This window comes from Cyprinodon tularosa, unplaced genomic scaffold (assembly GCF_016077235.1).
Source record: "Cyprinodon tularosa strain WSP-4 unplaced genomic scaffold, ASM1607723v1 ctg7, whole genome shotgun sequence".
Taxonomy (NCBI): Eukaryota; Metazoa; Chordata; class Actinopteri; order Cyprinodontiformes; family Cyprinodontidae; genus Cyprinodon; species Cyprinodon tularosa.
The window spans coordinates 3919635-3932208 of record NW_024039451.1 but is presented as its reverse complement, the minus strand read 5'-3'; the positions used below and the strand labels follow the sequence as shown (position 1 = coordinate 3932208).

The 12574-nt window shown below is 35.5% G+C and overlaps 1 protein-coding gene across 1 annotated transcript in view; it reads right to left on the bottom strand.

Moving 5' to 3' along the window:
• The window catches only part of lpar1 (lysophosphatidic acid receptor 1), a 42222-nt gene extending 30753 nt beyond the window's left edge, over window positions 1–11469 (bottom strand). Inside the window, exon 1 of the mRNA XM_038268354.1 lies at window positions 11112–11469. The gene's annotated coding sequence lies outside the window, so the exon portion shown is untranslated. The remainder of the gene's footprint in view (window positions 1–11111) is intronic.
• Window positions 11470–12574: the final 1105 nt, after the last annotated feature.

Sequence of the window (12574 nt, the reverse complement as noted above, 5' to 3'; positions counted from 1 at the left end):
GCCATATTATGTCATTTCACTCTTCTGCATGTCTCTCCCAACATCTCCCCTCTTCCTGCCTCTTGCCAGCAGTCTACACAATGCCCCCATTGTTTCCCCAGTCGTTCCCCAGAAAGCAACAAAAAGGATGTCTGTAACACAGAACTCACACAAACACACACACAGAAGCTTTCATTCTACAACTTTCTCTTTAACAACATGCACACCATCACACCAGCATACACTTGGAGCACAGCAACAGAGCTCAGGACAAGGCTCCGAATGAAAATTGGCCCCAAGTCAAGTGTCTATGCTGAATCACTGTTTGTCATTGAATGATACACTGAAAATACTTGACCACTTCCATAGAATATAAAGCCTGAAACTGTCATAAAATTCTGTTAGTTTAAAAAAAAGAAAAAAGAAAAAAGAGATTGACCTTTGCTGGGGGAAAGCTGCACCTAAATTAGGCACACTTTTGTTGCTGCAAAAGTAAAGTTCTGCCCGATGGTGTGATATCTCACTGCAGGCCAATAAAGGTTGAGATATACTTGCTCGTTGGGTTGCTGTGCCGGTCTGTATACTGCATCAGTTGATAGCCAACTTGGAAGTAGGTGCAGTATTCATAACAAAATTGCAGGGGGGGCAGTCTTCAACAAGACAAGTGCAAAAGAAGAAGAAAAGAGTAGAAACAGTTGACCTACCACTTCCAAAATGGCAGAGGGAAGTATTATATGTCTAAGAATATGTGATAAATATTTTAGTATTTATGGCAACTACACAGAAATAAGTTGTGGTCTAGAGTGTTAGATTAAGACAGTGGGATTACCCATTCTAGACTTAATTTATGCTGTAGGGCATGGAAACAGTAACTAAAATTGGTTGGAACCAAGTAACTCACGCATAGCTTATTGGGATTATTCACTGGATGTACTGTAAAATAATAATGTGATGTTCTCAATGGGAAAGCAGTTAACTAGTTGCTTCTAAACTACCCATAGATGAGATTTGTTTGATTCACTGTGGCCTTTGACTAGGGTGAAGCCAAATGTATAATGGGTCACTTCCGGAAAAAAGAAAAAAAAAAAAGAAAACAATTCTCACAAGGATCCTAATCTAAGAAAATGAAAACAAGAATCACATTACATAGGAAATTACCATTAGAGTATAAAGAATTTTTATACCAATTTTAGATCTCACTTTTTCAAATGTTCGGATGAAGCAGGATTAAAGCTAAAAGATTTTTGACAAGAGGATAGAATAAATGAATTATTCCTTGAAAAAGAAATGGTGCTTGAATGAACAACAGCAACCCAAGCTTACTAGTGTTGTTATTTTATGAGCTCCCAGCCATCAAGTATCAGCTGCTAGATACTTTTTATGAATCTACTTTCTATTTGTATTTAATTAAAAAAGAAAATAACTATAATGCCAGCATTGAGTGAAGAGGACTAAAATGTATCATACTCACATCTGGTGATAATGTTACTTTAAAAAAAGCTAAATGTCCAAAATACAATACATAAAAATAAAAGAGGCAGTAAAATTTGCAAGAAGCGGCAGAAGAACCACTAAGTGGAAAACTGAGACTTAATCACACTATGAGTTGATATTTTAGGAACAAAAGGGTTAAAAAATAGAAATAAAACATCTATGAATTCAGGGGAGATTTATTAGCTGTGACCACACCTGTAAGTAACAACCTACTTTAACTGTCTTTGAGGTGATTTTAAAGTGGAGTATTATAAAAAAAACCTCAAAGTAAACTACATGAAAACAATTTAACCCTTATGCTAATACTGATTATTATTGTTAAAGCCCTATGTTTGTTAAACTGCTTTTCATTTTTTTCTCTTTAAATTTCCCTTATCAAAACAAAACTAACCTATGTGCTAACAAAGTTATGATTGGCTACTGTCCCCTATGAGCTGCCATAAGCTCAGGACTGAAGGTTTTTTTCCCTCTAACTAACTGCAGACTGAAGCTTCTTTTTCAAAGCTTGAAAAGCCTTTTTTTCTGGTTAAAAGAAACAAAGAGCTGATGTTTTGTTGGCATGAGCACCATTTTAAGCACCCAAATCAGTTGAAAAGGTCCCACACTGCTTTTAAAGTGACTGCGACTTAAAGCATATCCTAAGTGAAATAAATTCACGCTTTATACTGTTGTAATAAAAAAAAAATTACGCCAAGAAAAACTATGCATCTTATTTTTCTTAATGGAAATATTTCTCAAGTATTACGCAAGTTGTTATCCTTATACTACAACTCCTTTATTTCTAAGTGGTGGAATAAGTAGATGTGAATCTGAGTCAAATGTAGAGCTTGTTGGTATAACTGGTTAACCCTTAAAGCTAGTGAACTAACACAAAAGAGCCTAATAACCTTGAAGAATTACAGATGTCTAATGGGGAATTGCTGAAAGGAATTTTTACCAACCACATATGGCATAAAGTAACTTTTGAGAAACTTTTTTTTTGCTTACACCACACTGAAAACATATACTGTATTTTGTGGCAGCTACTGTAGCTTAAGCAACGTAAAGATCTATGAGTGCTGTTTTCACCAACCAGTTTGGCGAAGAATCCAGATTGTTAAGCAACGATTTAACAACAGTTCTCCTGATAAACAGCTTTTACCACATGTTTTATGTTTACTCTCAGTTTAATGTAGGGTGTGTTCAACCATCTTTTAATGAAATCATACTCTTAGATTACATCACATGAGCCTGGATGCAGTAAGACATTGCATCAGTGATGTCTCTCATAGAGAGAGTTTAGGGTTTGACTCAAAAGTATTCAAATACCTCACTCTAATGTTCTGGCGTTTTCACAGGGACTTCTCCTATTCAAAGAGAGTGAAAGTGCTTGCATGTGGCCATGATGTGAAATATGGGGTTGTTTCATAGATTGCCTAAGGAAAGATTTAGACCCCTAAATGAGGTGTCTTATTCCTAAATAAAAATGTTTCATGAGCATTGCATTGCACTTTATCATTGAACATGTCAAGAGGTACATAAAAAAGAGCTTCTATTTGCAGACTGCAAATAGAAGCTCTATTTTCTCTAAAGTGCAACACTCAACTTGAGAGAAAAGACCATATACTGTACAATATTATGTTCAAAAAATGACACAATATTCTTGCAGTAAACTATACTCAAAAGGCTTAAAAAACAAACTGATGCTATTGGGGTGAAATACTCTAGTGCAGTATTAGATTTTTCTGCACAATATGGTATTTTTTAAATAACTTCATCGTACTGCATCAAACTGCAAACTTAATCATACTGTAAATATATATATATATATATATATATACCAAAATGCACCCTTTTTGAAATTTTGAAAACTTCCTCAAAGTGTAACAGGATTTGTGTCCACATCAAAAGTTTGAAAAAGCATCAGTTTAGTAAGTGACAAAATAAAATACGATTCCTAAGGCAGCTTTCCTTCTGAAAAGAAATCTTTTTCATGCTTTACATTGTGAGATATCATGCAACAACTTGACTTATTTTGAGAGATCATTTTAAATGGAAATAAAAGAACTGCAATAAAAATCTTCCCAAGTTTAGTTTAGGGACTCATTTTTTTAATACTCCTTATATTGAAGTTCTGACTCAATTACCTATATTTCAGACCTAGGGACAAAAAATTGTTATGATATTGAAGAAGGAAAAACATACCAGTAAGTATGTTTGTGCACAAACGGTGGAGATGTTAGTTTGTGCACTTACAATACAAAAAACAATAAAACTAGTACTGAAGAAATAAGTTGTCTACAAGTCTTGCTCAAGCATGGAAAGGAAGCAGGGTGTCTAGTGTTTTGCTAATGCTCAGATCATCTCATGGAGGACAAAACCATTGAAATTTCAACTTGTAGATGACCACCTTCCTTAGACTAAATAACCTGCAGGAGCCAAACCTTTTCGAATATAAATTTGCATGCATGATTGATGGATCTGATTAACATTCTCCTTAATTACAAAAAAGGCAATGTTTGTTTAACTTTAAGAATTTATGCTGCTGCTGCTTACCTTAACTCAAAAAATGCTAAAAACCAGAGCAAAGACAGGAAAACAACACAATAATGAAATACTTATGATTTTTGCTGTACAAAAACACAGTTTCGTTTTTATAGGTTTTGGTTCCTCTTTTTGTTCTTCTCATGACTGACACCAAGTGCCCCTCATGATTTGAACCCACATTCCCCTCTGATAGAATCAAAATATGGTGAAGACTGGAATTAGAGAAGATATTGGAAATATAGCAGAGAAATAAGGAGTGATTTTAAAGTTTTTACATGAAAAACCACAAGAACACATGCTTCAAAACAATGAACTAAACACCTGATTTGGTCTAGTGATTGCCAACATTAGTGTAATGCAATGACATTGTGGTTATTCTGTCTGCATGGAATGCACTTGTGCATGACTCCTAATTGTGTGATCATAATTTCAATATGTGAATAACCAGCTTGTTACAGAATATGTTGATGGGGCAGTACAAAATGTAATTTATCATTCACCCTAAGCCAGCATTGTGTGAATAAGATGTGAAATCATTAACAAAGGTAAAGTGGAAAGAGACAAAATAGAGTCCTTAAATATTTACATGTACCATTTTTTTGGCAAGGGACATGTAATGATGGCCACTTAAGGACTAATTAAACATTAAGACTAATGTTCACACTGCAGGCCTTGATGCTCAATTCCGATTTTTTTGGTAAAATCCGATTTCTTTGCATTGCTGTTCACATTTAAAAAAACATGCAACTTGTATGTGATCTCCTGTGTGAACTGCATTCATACAACCTAAGTGTCCCGCATGCGCAGTAGAGGACACAATGACGTCACAAGCAAACGTGCTCTGTGTTTACGGAAGTAAACATGGATGGTAGCGCTGGAGAACATCTAGCGGTCTTTCCCAACCTTAAAAACTCTATCTTTCCAAGATGGTGAAACATAAATACTACTATCCACATTATCGTCCACCATTGTAGTTGTTTTTCTTGACACTTCAGCAAGAAGAAGAAGAGTGACCACTGTCAGATTTTAATTACATTCAGGTCGGATGAATGCGACCTAGCCGTTCAGACAAAGGTCGCATTTGAAAATATCAGTTTCAGATTGGATTCTGGACCACATAGCCAATTGGCCTGGGTCGGATTGGAAAAAATCGGATCTGTGTTGTTCAGACTGTCGGGAAAAGATCAGATCCATGTCGCATATGTTTTCAGTAAAGGATTTGTTAGAAACATACTGACAGTGGTAGAAGGCTTTTTGTTTTAGAACTGAGCTCTAGCATGTGGTTTTGCAAATGACATCAACCCATTCTAAAATATGGGTGATGACTAGGTGGACAAATGTAACAGAAGATTAGGAGAGAGACTAAAAGAGTACATTCTATAGAAGGAGCAAAACTTTGATTTAACTAAACTGAAGAAGGACTGTTGTAGCCTTCTGGAACTATGCTAAAATCGCTTATCAACAGTGTCAACAGAAGATGTTTTTGATCTCTTTTCACTTTTATCAAAATGAAGAAAAAAAATTAGAGACTGGAACAACATTGAAATTAAAGTCATTCTCAGTAAGTGCTTTACAAGCTTATTAAAGAATAAAACCTGATCTGGCTTCGCAATGCATTGGTCAAAAATGAGGAACATGAACAAAACCTTAAAAATAAGTAAATAAACAGGACAAGAACTGCATGGTCTATGACTGCCATTAGTAAAGCAGTGACTGTCATTTTTATGACCAGAGGCCGAAGAACAAAATGTGGAGAGACCCCAGACCAGTATTGTTTAGTTAACACGATATTCTAAAACCAAACCACAAAAAATGCACTTTGAAATAAACATTTCAAAGCTGCATAAAAAAAAAAATCCTGTAGTTATATTGAGTTTATAAATATCTACATGTCAGTATTCTAAAGAAAATGTTCCGATGAAGGGAAAACGTAAAGCTTTTACTTGTACAGGAAGCCCTTTTGCCTGAGTTATTCTCCGGCTGCTCTTGAGGGAAATCTAATTTTGCAACACTAGCTTGCACATGGCCCTCTTTTACCTGCATGTATGCTGAAATAATCTGGGCATCTGGCATAAGAATGGGTGGAATGCAGTTCTTGAGACAAGGGGGAGGAAAGATCTAGCTCTTCAGCAATCACAACACAAATGTTCTAAGGACCCTTTTGCCTGACGGATGTCAGGGCTCATGTAGGGAAACATGAAACAGTTGTCTGCGCGGGAGATACCACATCTTTGCGATGGGAGTTTTGTTTATCTTTACTAAGAAGGTCAAAAGTCAGAAGCGTCAACTTCACTCTTCGAATTGTGTTTTCCTTTTAAAGCCTCTCACAAGTTGCGGAATAACTCCCAGATGAGCATGCATTTGTAATCCTTTCAGGTCTATGAGTGGGAAAGTGAAGGACTTTGTTGCTTTACGGTAACTCAGGAAACCAATGGCTTTCTGAGAACTATCTCATCCCTGGCTGCATCGTTTGTTGTTGTTGTTAGTTTTTTTAATATGTGTCTTATACTTAAAAAAAAGTGATTGTATCAAATTAAAATTATATGGAAAATAGAACATCATACTGAAATGAGGTTAAAGAAAAGACTGTTTTTGTCATGTTATCATACTAACCCCTAACATACTACATGTTCCCATTTTACAACCTAAAGGTAATCAAGAGCTAACATCAGCAGTGAGAAGCTTTTTTCGTTTTTGTCATTTTCTAATCACAAATTTGTAATTCACTTCACTTGAATTTTATTTTTTAAGTCTGAAAAGTGTGTAATAATTTTGTACTCAGCCTCCCTTTTTCTGATATTCCTAAATACAATTTATTGGAGCCCATTTCTCTAAAAAATAAATAAAAAAAATACAATTCCCTGTAGTGATGTGGTGACGAATACATATGCATGCCACACTGGTTCAAAGATGAAATTGCAATAATTATCATTTCCAGTTACAGTAGAAAGCAAAAGTATTCATCCCCCTTGGACTTTTTTTTATTTCTTTTGCCTTACAACCTTAAATTAAAATGGTTTCTTGTGAAAAAAACAACAAAAATAAATGTAGTTTGTAGATCAACCTTCTGCACCATTTACAGCTGCAATTTTATGAGCTTGCTACATCTTGGCACAAGGATTTTTGCCCTTTCCTTAATGCAAAACTGCTGCATCACATTATTGGTAGAGGCTTCTCATCATTGTCCAGCTGGGATGTCAATCACTATTCAAGTTTTACATCTAAGGCAGAAAAACACTGGTTTTACTAAATAACCTTCCTCAATTTGGCATTGTCATCTTCCCATTTAATTGGATGAGTTTCTCAATCACTGCTCCTAGTAGAAACTACCCACAGCATGATGTTGCCACCACCACATTTCAATGTGGTGATGGTGTTCTAGAGGTTCTGGGATATGTTTGGTTTATTGCAGACATCCTTCCTTCCTTATTGGCCAGAAATTCACATTGTTGTCTCATCTGACCAGATCATGGGGAACATTCACATGCCTTTCAGGAAACTCTATATGCACCTTCTTCTTTTAAACACTAACAAAGCCTTTTTTTCTTATAACTCTTCAATAAAGCCCAGCTCTATATAATGTACAGTATATCTTATTGTAGTCCTATGGACACAGCTTCCAGTCTCTATTGTTAAACTCTGCAACTAATTTGAGCTTACCTTTGGTTTTTATGCCTTCTTTGTGATTAATGCCATTCTTGCCCTTGGTGGGCAGATCTCATAGCAAATTCATTGAGGCACCATGTGCTTTCCATTTGAAGATGATTGATGGTGTTCTGGGGGAACATTAAAGATTATATATTTCTTTATAACTAACCCTGACTTGTATTTCTCAATAGCTTTATCCCTGACTTGTTTGGAGAGTTCCTTGGTCTTATTGGTGGGATCCCTATGCTTGGTGTTGTTTCAGCCTCTGGTAGACTTCATTTCACTTAGTGTGTGAAGTCTTAACCAGGACCTTTTATGATCTCCACAGTAAAAGGGGTGGATATAAATTGACTTGACAATTTTCCCCATTTTATTTTTTTCAAGTTAAAGCTCTTTTGTGCAGATTAAAACACATATATCGAGATTTAAAAACATTTTACTAAAGGCTGGAATGGAACAAAATAGGTAAAAAGCCAAGGGGGGGAATTATTTTGCAATAAAATTTACATTTATGATATTGTTTCAGATGTCCTAATGGGTGCACCAAGATGATACCAGAAAAAAAATATTCTGGTTTAATTCGGAGTTAAATCCTTTCATCAATTGGTTGATGATATCTAATTATCACTTGGAATGTTCAAATAGGTTAAAATACACATAGATGGTTAAATACCTTAGTGTTCTAAACCTCATTTCAAAATAAATTATTTTTTTAATAGAGTTTCCTTAGCTTTAAAATATGAACAGCATTCATTCTGGAAAATAAATCAAGAAACTCTAATTAGACGAGCTTGAAAGTGACTGACCTAATCTATCTGCAGGAGTGCAAATGGCCCTTGCAGACCCCTATAGCATCAAAGACTCCCTGTGGTCTTTGTCAGTGGGTAGCAGAAAACAGTGTCTTCACTCTCTCTTGTGAATAAACTAATAAAAACACTCAGACTTCTGAACACATACCATTTGAACTCCTGAAGAGATAACATAACATCAAAAGACGGATGATAGTAGACCTTTGCAATGCGTTAAATTAGCTCTGAAGGCACTGGAAATATCGTTTGTTGTTAGGTAAAAAATGTAAAGGTGAACTAGAATACAGATTGTTTTTCTGAGGGAATAATCTGTAGCTTTTAGTAAGTAATATGCTTTTTTTGTTTATTTTTATGAACAAATAGACTAATTTGTTTGAAGCAGCAGGTAAAGGAGGGTCACATAAGGATACCAAGGCCACTGAATATTACTCTTTATAATGCGGAAAAAGAAATCCCCTCATGAGAATCTAAAGCTTTCCAACTAATGAACATATGGACTGCTTGATATTGGAGTGCATGACCTATCCTAATCTAAACAAGGTCTATGGAGAGAATTAAGATTGAATGAATGCTGTGGATAGGTGAATTATTACCTCTTTTTGAGAGATGTGACAAGCTTACATTAAAATCATAATTTTGAAAATCAACTAACTGAAAATCACACAAATGTGCAGCGTGCATCCTTGTATTTGAAGCAATAGGGCTTTGCAAATGCTTGGCTTTGTTCATACTGATATTTAGTCATGGATAGTTCTGCAAACATCTGCACATTCCATGGATGCGAATTCATAATGATAAATGACAACCCACAACAGCAAAAAGAGCTTCTGCTGAGAAATGAGTTGTCTATGGACAGAAACATTTTCCATTAAACTGAGCGTTTTATGTTATAAGTTATAAATGTTTATCACTTAGATGAAATCATACCCCTTTGTTGGCACAGAGGTCACTTCGGTTCACAGATCACATCTCTACACTCTTCTGGCTTCTAAGTACCCAAGATTTTTCCTCCTTCCAGTCTAATGTAAGAATTGATTGTTAGTTCAAAATGATGTTGTCCCGTGGTATCAAATGAGTGCTTCCACACATGATATAGACAGGATGTGGAAGTTAAAACCAAGCAGCAACTGTGAAAAAGGAAATTACTTGTTGGTCACAGAATTCAGAAAAAAAATTGTATCTTTTACAGAAAACTCTCTTGATGTTATGCAGTGGCGTCCAAATGATGACACATTTTCAAAGAAAAACAACTAAGTGAACTAAAACACATCTTATAACCACTTGATGCAACCAAGGATTGCAGACCACCATCTCTGAAAATGCTATTGGAAGAAGATGACCTTTGGCAGCAGAGGACCACACCAGGTGCCACTCCTGTCAGTTAAGAACAGGAAACACCATGCCACCAATTCATTAAACTTAGAAAATAAAAAAATGAGAAAAAAAAAATGTATTAATTATACACTTTTTGATGGTGTAGGTGTATATCTTGTTGGCACACTCTTCACCTCTCACACCACAGCCTACATTAGAAATGGTTCCATACAAGTTATAGCATGCATTAAATATTTATGTATTCAATATAACATGTATTAAATATTTTTGTCACTGATTTAACTTTTTGTTAAGGCGGATCTGGAAGATAAAGGAGCAAACCCAGCACAACTACAATGTAATTAATAAAGTTGTTTTTTTTTTGTTTTTTTTTTACATAATAATGAAGTCATAACATCTAAAAATATTTTACTAACCTTTTTATGAAACATTTGAATAAGCTATTGTATAACTCTTCTGAAGTCTTTTTTTTTTTTTAAGAAACAGACTTAGGCAGTAAATCAGACTTAAATATTAGAACTGCCTGGCCTGCTTTATCTGTGAGGTCATACATCTTGAGTTCTTTATCTTGACTTCAAAGAAATGCCAGTCATTTTTAACTGTAATTCCAACTGACTTTAAATGAAAAATAAATTATTAAAATGGCCGAATGTCACTGCTCTGTGGGGCGTTCCAGCTACTACAAGTGGTTAACAGCATTTAAAAGAAGAGGGGGGGGCTACACCCCCTACACCACAAGAAATGCGTCTTTGATATGGTCTGGTATGGTTATTGTGTTTTTATAACATTTCAAACACATCACTAAGGGTTTCCTCCACTGGACAACACATCTTTTACAGCATATATTTCAACTGTTGGATAAACATGTTTTACATCTAGCAGAGGAGGAAACGTTTAAAACAAATTCCTATCTAAAAAAAAAAAAAAAAAGTCAACATTTTATAATCCCAGAGCTTATTTTTTCTTTCCCTCCTTCCGTTAACTCCCCAATTGAAGCGCTGAACAGTAATTCTCCCACAGGTTGGAGAAAAGCGCCTCTCTAAACCTGGCGCACCATATCCACTGCTGAAATAACGGTGCGCCCTGCGGGATCAGGCACCTAGCGCACCCTCCAGAGCTTTTATGAGAGCCGCACTCTGCCTCGCTGAGTCTACGTGGCAGGTATGCTTTGATTATGTACAGATGCCCACATTATGCAAGCATGCGTGTGAAAGAAGATGATATAGCTCCAAGTATTTTTTTTTCTCTATTAACTTTTCTAAATGCATCAAATTTCAATAGATTTGATTAAAAAAATAAATGAAGAAAATCAATACTTACTGCTTGATGATGTTCAAAGAGAGAAGCGCTGATTAAGATCCTGAATGTTGAGTCAAGTTGGATTGGTAAACCCACTCTGCATATGCGCTACTCTCCGGTCAAAGGCGCCGCAAGTATGACTCCAAATCCAATAGAGAGACAGATAGACCTTTCATTTTAAGTCCAAATACTAACACAGCGCCCACAGTTATGCGTTCTATCAGTGCTTTACTGTTTTTTTATTGTTTGTCGTTGGTTTTCTCGATTCCCCACACTAGTTTCGGATTTTTTCCCCCCAAATGCAGACTGCTTGATGCTCTCCGCTCCGGCTCCGTGCCTCTCTGCGCTGGCGCGTCTCTCTCCTTGCCTCACACGCATAAGCACTGACACACTGTGCACGAGACGGGACCTTTGTCTACAAGTGACGTCACTAACTCACGGCCATGTAGTGCGCAGAAAAGATGCCAGGGCTGCATTTTTTTTGCACAGCTTTGTTTTATATAAACTAGGCGCGCCTGTTTGCCTGTTTTAGATTAACAAAATAGAGAATGAGTTTTAATGAAGTTAATTCAGGTGAAGATGTATACAACAAGTCTATGGAAGCAAGGGCGTAGGTTTGATTTTAACTTTGGTAGGGACACGATTGGTCGGGTGTCATTGGTGCTATGCAATATGCACGCCCTTTTTTATGCTCGATGTGAGCATCCGTACTGATAAGAGGAATTCAATGTTAAAAGAGAAAAGCATAATTTTGCTACATTAATAAAAATTAAATAAAAAAAACACTACACTCATTAGATGCTGTTTATCAATGTTTGAAGCATTAATTGATTATTTCAATAATCGTCAACTAATTTAATAATTGATTCATCATTAACTGGAGTATAAAGACTCTAAAACATAATATAAATGTAAAATGTGTCTTTTTCCAACAGAGCAACCCACTTAGATCAGTAATTATACCAAAATTGTAAAACTACAATACATATATATAATCAAAATTCTCCATCCAGAACTCCTCATGTGGAAATATTTTAGTTTCACCTGGTTTATTTAGACATCACCTGAAGCACTGAAGGGCCAGCTGCTTCACCTACAAGCTGCCCTGCACCATTATTACTGGATATCTGTGTTTCCTATAATCATATAATGTATAAGTGCATTTTTAATAGTAAAGGATTAAATGTAACACAACCTTTTATCATTGTCCTATATTGCTACTGTCTGACTGTATAAATAGCTCCTTATGTATATTTTCTTTTTAGTGGCATCATCTACAAACACAACACTGAGAATGAGCCTAAGTTTATTAAAATATAAAATCACTTTTAACAATTATAAAAGACAATATAACACTATCTTATCTGTAATTTAATAATATCCAAAATAAACAGTCAGATTCCAGCATTTTTACCAGACATTAATGTTTGTACTAATTTACTTATAGACTGTGTGGAAATCTATGTAAGATAAAATCAATGTTA